We start from the raw sequence: 8,535 nt of genomic DNA on the forward strand, positions 1-8,535 counted from the left end.
AAGGATGAATAATTTCAGGTATGTTCTTTAAAAAACAGACCAATAATCTGCAGTGAATGACATCATTATGTAGGACCAAGTAATTACTACCTATAGGATCTCAGTTTGATCCTAGTAAAAAGTGATGCCATATCATATAGTACCAGGTTGGAAGGGACCCTGGTCCAACCTTTCTTGGCAAAAGCATAGTCTGATTGTTCTCATTGTGAAAAAATGTCCTCTTTTGTCCAATCCCAGGACAGAATTTCCATCTTCTTTGTAGCCAACTTTTAAATACTGGAACATGGCAATAAGGTCTCCCCTAAGCCTTCTTTTCCTAAGGCTGTACAAAACCAGTTCTCTCAGCCTTTCCTGTTATGGTAGGCTTCCCAGTTCTCTGATCACCTTTGAGGCCCTTCTCTGACTGAAGACTGTATTCCAGGTGTAGCCTGGAGTGCTGAGTGGGATAATGCCATGTTGATCTCTGCTGGTGATGGCCTTGTTGGTGAAGCCCAGCATCCTGTTGGCTTTCTCTGCTGCAGCAGCATCACCCTGTTCACTTATATTGAGCTTGTTGTCCACCAGGACCTGCAGGTGCCTTGCCACAGACCTGCTCCCCAGCCAGAACGATCCCAGTCTGTGCTGCACTTCTGGTTTGTGTTTTCCAGGTACAAAACATTATACTTGTCCTTGTTGAACTTAATAAGGTTCTTGTTAGCTCACTCTTTCAGCCTACCCAAGTCTTTCTGCAGAGTGGCTCTCCCTTCCAAAATTTCCACTTCCCCACTCGGTTTGGTGTTATAAGCAAACTTTATCAGGGTACACTTGATCCCATCATCCAGATCTTTTATAAAGATATTGAACAGCCTTGAACCCAATATAGATCTCTGGGGGACCCCACTTGTGACAGGTGATCAGTTTGAAAAAGAGCTATTTACAACCATCCTCTGGGTGTGGCTGGTCAGCCAGTTCCCCACCCGCTGCATGGACCATTTGTCTAGACACTAAGACATCAATTTCTTTAGGAGAGGGCTCTGGAAATCCATTCTGAAAGCCTTGGAGAAATCCAGGTAGATAATGTCCACTGCTCACCCCACATCAACCAAGCAGGAGGTCGTAGGAGGAGATCAGGTTTGTCAAGCACAATTTGCCCTTGGCGAATCCCTGCTGGCTTTTCCCAATCATGTGCTTCATTTGACTTGTGATAGCCCTCGGGAGGATTTCTTCCACAACTTTCCCAGGGACTGAAGTAAAATTGATGGGCCTATAATTTCCTGGATCTTCCTTTAAGCCCTTCTTGTAGATAAGGTGACATTAGCTTTTTTCCAGTCTTCTGGGATGTCCTGATCTTCACAGTTTCTCCAAGATTATGGAGAATGTCCTTGCAATGACATCAGCCAGCTCTCTGAAAACCCTTGGGTGCATAATGTCGGTACCCATCAATTTGTAACAGTTCCCAGACCAGCTCTTCTTTCACTGACGGTGGGTCTGTGCTTACATAAACCTGGATTTTTGTTCTCTGGACCTGTGGCCCAAAAGTGCTGGTGAAGAATGTGTTGAGAATCTCTGCCTTTTCAGCACTGTGGGTGACTAATTCACCTCTCCTGCTTAACAGTGGGACAATATTTCCTTGTCCTTCTGGTTGTTGTTTATGTTCCCATTGTGTTTTTTGACATCTCCAGCCAATTTCAATTTGAGCTGAGCTTTTGCTTTTCTAACTGCATCTGCACACCCTGGCAATGCCTGTTTTTTCCCTCTCTGGTGCTCTTCTCTTTGGTTTTGAGCAGACTCAGAAGCTCACATTTAAGCCAAGGGGGTCTCTTGCTCCACCTACTTCCCATACCTTTAAAGGGCATGAACTGGTTTTGTGCTTCCAGGAGAGTGTTCTTGAAAAACTGCCAGCACTCACAAGCTCCCTCATCTTCCATGGAAGCTTCCCAGGAAATCCCTCCCAACTGAGCTTTGAGCAAGCTGAAATTTCTGACTATATGTTGTTATTCTAGGGGTAAGTTCTGGATTGCTATGCATTGCAAGAAAAAAATGAATTGGTGCATACTATTAAAAGTATAAAATTTCCTACATACTTAAATGTTGAGAAGTACTTATCACAGCTTGATGAAGGCTTGTTTCACTGAGGGAAGCTATAGAAATATCAATTTTCTATGAACTGCAAAGTAAACATATTTAGAAAATTAATTAAAACTACTTAAAAAACTCTCCATGATCCTCATTCTTCCCCCTACAGGTTTTACTATAATTTATCTTTAATTCAATATAATCAGATTAAATGCAATCTCCTTTATGAATGTATAAAACTTTGCCCACATGAACTTATGTGGTGTTAACTATAATGCTTACATTTTCTTTAAACTTATATGAATAAGGTTTTATATCCTTCCTTTTCATTTAGCTTATCTTGAAACTTCACTAGATGAAGATGAAATAACCACTATTAAATCTTCCACAGAAGTAACTGTCCATATAGGGTCTAAATCTTCATCTCATCTATTCAAAGGTTTAAGCCTCTTTAGAGCTGGTTCACATTGGTTAACATCCAGTAAAAAATGAGACTGAATTTCACCACGGTAGAAATGGCATAACACAGATAACACCAGAAATTATGCACTTGTTTTGTGTCTCCTTGCTGCCAAGTTCTGGTGATTTGGTTTATGCATTCTCATGAGAATAAACCATGGCCTCATTTCAGAAAGGTGGTTAAAAAGGGTACAATATACATTGAAGGACTTTATTCTTAAGCAGACTTTGCTGTTGTAAGATTGCCTATGTGTGTTCATTCGTGCAATGAACAACTCCATACTTGTGGTTTGCTTACAGAAGGGTACCAGCATCTTCATTTGACAGCCCTGTGCTGAAACATGAGGAACAGCATGGTGCCTAGTGAAAGTTTAAATTGCCTGAACACTGGTGCAGTGTTCCTCAGCAGTACAAGAAAATTCCTCTCTGACAGTTCTTATAGGCAGCCATCTGCCTCCAGCTATTGCTGTGCCTCTGAATCTTTTAGCTGGAGACACAGCAAAGTCTTATGATCTTTCTTGCCCACTCCAAATCAAAAGGAAATGTATTTGATGTGTAAGGTATGTAGTTCAAGTTCACTATTAAGAAAAATATGTCTTATAAAAAAAAGCATAGGCTAATTTTCTATTTCAGATGAAATTAGGATGTTATGTTAGGCAAGAACTTGGAGTAAGCCAGTTATCAAGGAAAGATTTTTTTATGGAGGATCAGCCATAATCACTGGGACTGCAGGAACTGGCTGGATGACCTGGCTCATGAAACAGTCACCACAAATGTTGTGTCCTTAAAAAGGTGAAAGAGGAAGTTGGCTGCCACAGGTTCAAGTAAATAATCCATCAGCATTCAACTTTTACCATGGAACAGAAATTTTAGTAGGAGGCAAGGCCTCAACCTAGTTCTGAGAGGCAATTAGAAAGTGATGGTGAGGGTATGTGCTGTCACGGCCAAAATGACTCAACTTAATGCACTTAATGGAGAAATCCATATCTTTTCATTTCAAAAGGTCATTTAGAATAACTCCAAGTCTAATCTTAAATGAAACTGAAGTTTCGGTGGAGCACCGAGAAATTATTCTGCTTTATGTAAATACATCTTAATGAGTTTCATATGAGTTTTAATTTATGAATTTATACTAATAATCACGATGATTTTTACCTGGAATGAGCAGGTATCTTCTAATCTTAAAAGTCATTCAGAATCTAGTTATGAGGTGGAAGAAGATGAAGTCAGCCTGAGCTAAATCAGATTTGAGAGCCAGGGCAGAATCCTGTCATTCTGTGTAATTAGGCATGGGCACCGTTTGTACAAAAAACACCTTTGCCAAGGTGGACCCAGGTGTCACTGTGGTCATGCCATGCCTTGTCAGCTGAACTACAGGAGAAGAGATTAGCACAAGCAGAGCACTGCTTCTGGCAAGTAAACTAAAGACAGACCGAACTTGGTCCAGAAGGACTTTCTGTCTTTGAAGTTTGGAGATGAAAAGTTTGGATGAGAAAATGGGAAAATGTTTGGACTTGACTTTGTCACATCCTGAGTGGAGCAAGGTAAAATGTGTTCTCTGATTCCTGGGTTAACTACTGATTGTAGAGGATCCCTCCTCCTCTCTTTAGTGCTGCACAGTTTGTCCTGGAGACAGAGTCTCTTACCAGGGGAATTACGTTAAATAGGAATATACAAAGTCGATTTCTCTATTACTCGTGTCACCCTTCAGTGCCTCGGAATCTCATTTTCACTCAGCTTCTTTTCATGAAATCATATGTGAACATGGAGAACTCTCAGCATGTTTTTCCTGAGGTTTAGGGATATGAGTGACATTTTTAGTGTAACATTTGTACCTCATCACTTAAACATGTGTTTAGCCATAAACTTAACAAGCAGAGTCCTGATATGTCACCCTTGTATGGTGTGTGGACCTGAGAGGCACACTGGAAATGGCTTCAAAGAGGAAAGAGAGAGATGGGAATAGGGCACTGAAAGATATCATCCATGATCCTAATTTAGCTTGCTGTTTAGATGGCAACGACACAGCTTGCTTGCTCTATGAAAAACTGTTGCAGACTAAGATGATAATGACTTTTTTGGCATGGTACTTGGAGCCACAAGGGATACCTACCTGAGATATCCCTCTTCCTTACAGCACCAAAAATACAAAGTGCTTCTTCAGAATATGTAAATACAGCTGTAAGATGATACACATTTTTAAGCCCAGTGGGACAGAAGACACTCTGCTTAAATGAGACCAATGGGACAGGAGACACAGCTTCAATGGAGCCACAAAGCCATGGCAGGTTAATTAGTCTTGCAATTCTGAATTAGAAAATTAAAGCTCTAAGGCTTAAAACCCAACCAACCAACCAAAACCGACAACCCCTTTAAAGAAAAAAAAAAAAGAAATACACTACAATTTTTTTCATTTTGGTGTATGTGTTTTACCAATATTAGAAGGTGTCCATGGCACAATATGAAATTAAAAATTTATACTCATTCAGGCTCAACAAAGCATTTCTCGGTAACTGAGAAATTTTGGGTAGAAACTATTTGCCCACAAGAAATGGTAGAGTAGAGGTTTCTGTGCTTCCACTGACACCAGTAAAGCCAAACTCAATTCTTGGGTTTCCAGTTCTTGGCAGAAGTGTATTAGGTATGCCTGTGTCCTTGAAGTAGATGTTTTAGCAGATGTTCTGGTTCTATATATTAGGGTTGCTCATCAGCACTGAAGGTTTAACATGACACCAGCTTTGACCACATGTAGTCACAGTTAAGGGAGGAAGAACTGATATCAATGAGCAGTAATTTGTGTTTTCAGTTTTTGCCTACAACAAAATGCTCAATTTGGTTTCTGGTAGTGAATTTGGGAAAATAAATATAGCACATTCTATTGTAGGGAAATAAATTTTCTTAGGGTATTGAATAATTATATTTATATGGCTAGGCACAGTCAGGAGCATGGCCTAGCTGTGCCTCTTTTCACACAGAAAAAAATGTTCCAGACAGTTTGCCATCTAAACCTTCGATTTTGTAAATGGCGTATTTAAGTGCACACAAGAATCTTCCAACACAAAAACTATTTAACTCTATTTTAATGTTTACTTAATTAACATAGTAGGTAAGGACACAATTACAAAGCCAAGTAGATGCACAAGCTACATAGATCAATCCTTTTAAGTCTAAATGGGATTTGAGAGGATATATCCTCTATTGGCCAGTCAAGATTTAACAAGATCAGTATCTGTCCCCCTTTAGTTCTACTCCTTCACAGTTCCATGTGAAGGTTTTTTGGTGTGCTAGGGTGGGAAACACCATCACCCAAACCAAAATGCATTTATATAAAAATATTTTCTTCCCTCTCCCTCTGCCAAGAGTGTCTCTCACTAGGTATAAAACTATCCCTAAAATAAGGAAAAGGTATTTCTAGATATTAACTAGTAAGCCAAGGTAGATACTGATGGCTATGTGATCAGCTGCAGTCCTCAGTGTGGAAAACATGATCTTTGCTGACCCTTTGAACTGGATGATTAACAGAAGGAGGACGAGCTTTTGGAATTTAAGAAATAAGTTTTATAATGAGGATTTTGCTCCCAACTACATATTAACTGACCAACACAAGCTAACTACAACGTATATGACACCTAATCTTCCCTGCTGTTTAGAACAAACATTTAATACTGACAATCATATATAATTTCACGATTTGAAACAGGTTGAAAACATTATATGATAAAATTGACATTTATGTGAGGATTCTTCCATATGTCTAAAAAACTTTTTGGAGCAATCAACACTTACATTCCTTTAACCAATGTAATTAAACACTGGTAATTAAAACCACAGACTTTGCATCAGATACTGGACTAAGTTTATCTTGTGACTTCTCATCTGGTGTTTGTGGCAGCAATAATCACACTTCAGTACAGGATGCATTGCAAACCTCTCCAAATGAAACCCAAGAAGCTGTTCTGTGACAGCCACGCTTGGTGTGATTGAGATGTCTGCACACCCAACATTAAGCTACTTAGGCTTATAAGCCAAAGCTTTTCCAGCCCCAAAGCCACAAATCCTTATCACTTTGTTTCACACTCTTTCTTCCTTTATTGTCTCCAACAGTAAGTTACAGCTGAGACCTTGTGTGGATTTTTGAGGGGCCATTAATCACCTTGTTCCAGATTCTAACCTAAAGTCTTAATCACCATTTCTAAAAGCATGGAACTAAAGCACTGAATTCATTCATGATGAGTTGGATTTTTCTGACTGCAAGTAGAGTGTGTGAACACACTTGTTGCCATGTCAGTCTTCAGTGCTCACTTCTTCCTTGCTGAGTAATACTCACATAGGAAATTCTGCTGTACTACAAAATAGCCTTCTGTGGTCAGATTGATTACATACTCCTGTGCTATTACAAAAACACAAGAAATTCTGTTGGCTATCACAAGTAGAAAAGGTTCAGTGTATTTGGAAGGGGCAATCTGACACTGCCATGCAGTAATGAGTTTACAGTTAGTAGGTGCTGATGCCACTTTTTAGCATCTCTCCTCTTTGAAACAAAATAAAGCATAATTTCTTTGTATTAACTCCATTAAGACTCAGTGGGAGACTTGTAGATACCTCTATTGGAACAGTTACAACTTCACTTTATTACTTGTCTTCTTCAAACAGATTTTCTTCTGTTACAGCCGTTTACAAGGTCAGACTGTTTGACATACCTGGTTGATCAATCTTTTGTTCTGTTGGCAAGGAGATAGTGCAAATCAGTGCTAGATCTGTGGGGGTTACACAGGCAACAGAAATACTGACAAAAGACATATAGTCTTGACAACCTCATATGGAAGCTGGAAGTAATTGGGCTATTAAGAGGTGGCAACCCCAAACACCCTTGATTTGTGGAATGCAATTCCTTCCCTGTGACCTCTCCCCAGTCAAAGGGATAAAGAACTATTGCTTCTTTGGGCAAATTTAAGTCTCTAGAGTATTTTTTAAAATTACTGTACCTCACCTGAAAGAATCAATTGTGAGGTTTAAAATCACTCAGTTTTCTTCCTTACATTTTGAATTTTTAGCCTTGCTAAAGAATTATGAATTACTTTTATAGGACACAGTATGTCTGAGGGAGTTTGGAAGTCTGATTTGCCACAATGTCTTTTGTGAAGATAAGAAAAAGACATAATGCTTGTTTTATTCAGTTATTTTTCCCTTCAGAAGATTTTCCCATAAAACTGCATGAGAGAGATAACAATACTGGGATCTAAGTCAACTGAGATGCCTCATGTTGGTAGAAGTCTCCCTGGGATAGACTGACAAAGGAAAAAACAGCAGAACGAGAAGGTGAAGGTTGGAGTAAAGGAGCAGGATCCTCTGTTTTTCCAAAGAGCTTTTTCTTTTGCTCTGTGTTTTTGTTTTTCCTGAAAATTCTGGTATACCGTAACCATTTCAGCTTGGGAAGGAGTTATTAAGAAACAATTTCCTAGACTGGATAAAAATGAGACAAATTACTGAAGTTAAATCATATTAAAATTTAGAAGGTATCTTATGGACATAACAGCAACAGTGAATTCTGGGATACACATCCTGCTCTGGAGACTGGAAAAAAACCAAAACAAAAAACCCAGAAAAAGGTAAACATTCTTCTGCACCTCGTGACTGAGAGGTTCAGTTCCATTTCAGGTTTCCAGTGCACAGATAGACATTGAAATGAAATACCCCACATACAAAGGATTTCTACAAGTATGTGTTAACAATTAAAGATCTCAATCTCCTGCAAAGATCACAAAATCTTTTCAGGTTCTGTAGTAAAGGCCAATAGATTTGGTTAATTTTTCCCTTTTTTTTGGAATCTTATACTCCTCAGGCATCTCTTAACCGGTGTTCACTTCTGTGTGTACTGTCCTCCTGTCTTCCCATTTCTGCTATTTAAAATAAGGTTTACTAGAGTTGCCATTTGGAAATGAAGAAGCTGTCCCCGATGTATTTTAAGAACTTGTTGCCTGTGCCCTGGGCACAGAATACACTGAGTTGGAAGGGACCCAC

This window comes from Manacus vitellinus, unplaced genomic scaffold, assembly GCF_001715985.3.
Source record: "Manacus vitellinus isolate BGI_N305 unplaced genomic scaffold, ASM171598v3 scaffold_0_pilon, whole genome shotgun sequence".
Taxonomy (NCBI): domain Eukaryota; kingdom Metazoa; phylum Chordata; class Aves; order Passeriformes; family Pipridae; genus Manacus; species Manacus vitellinus.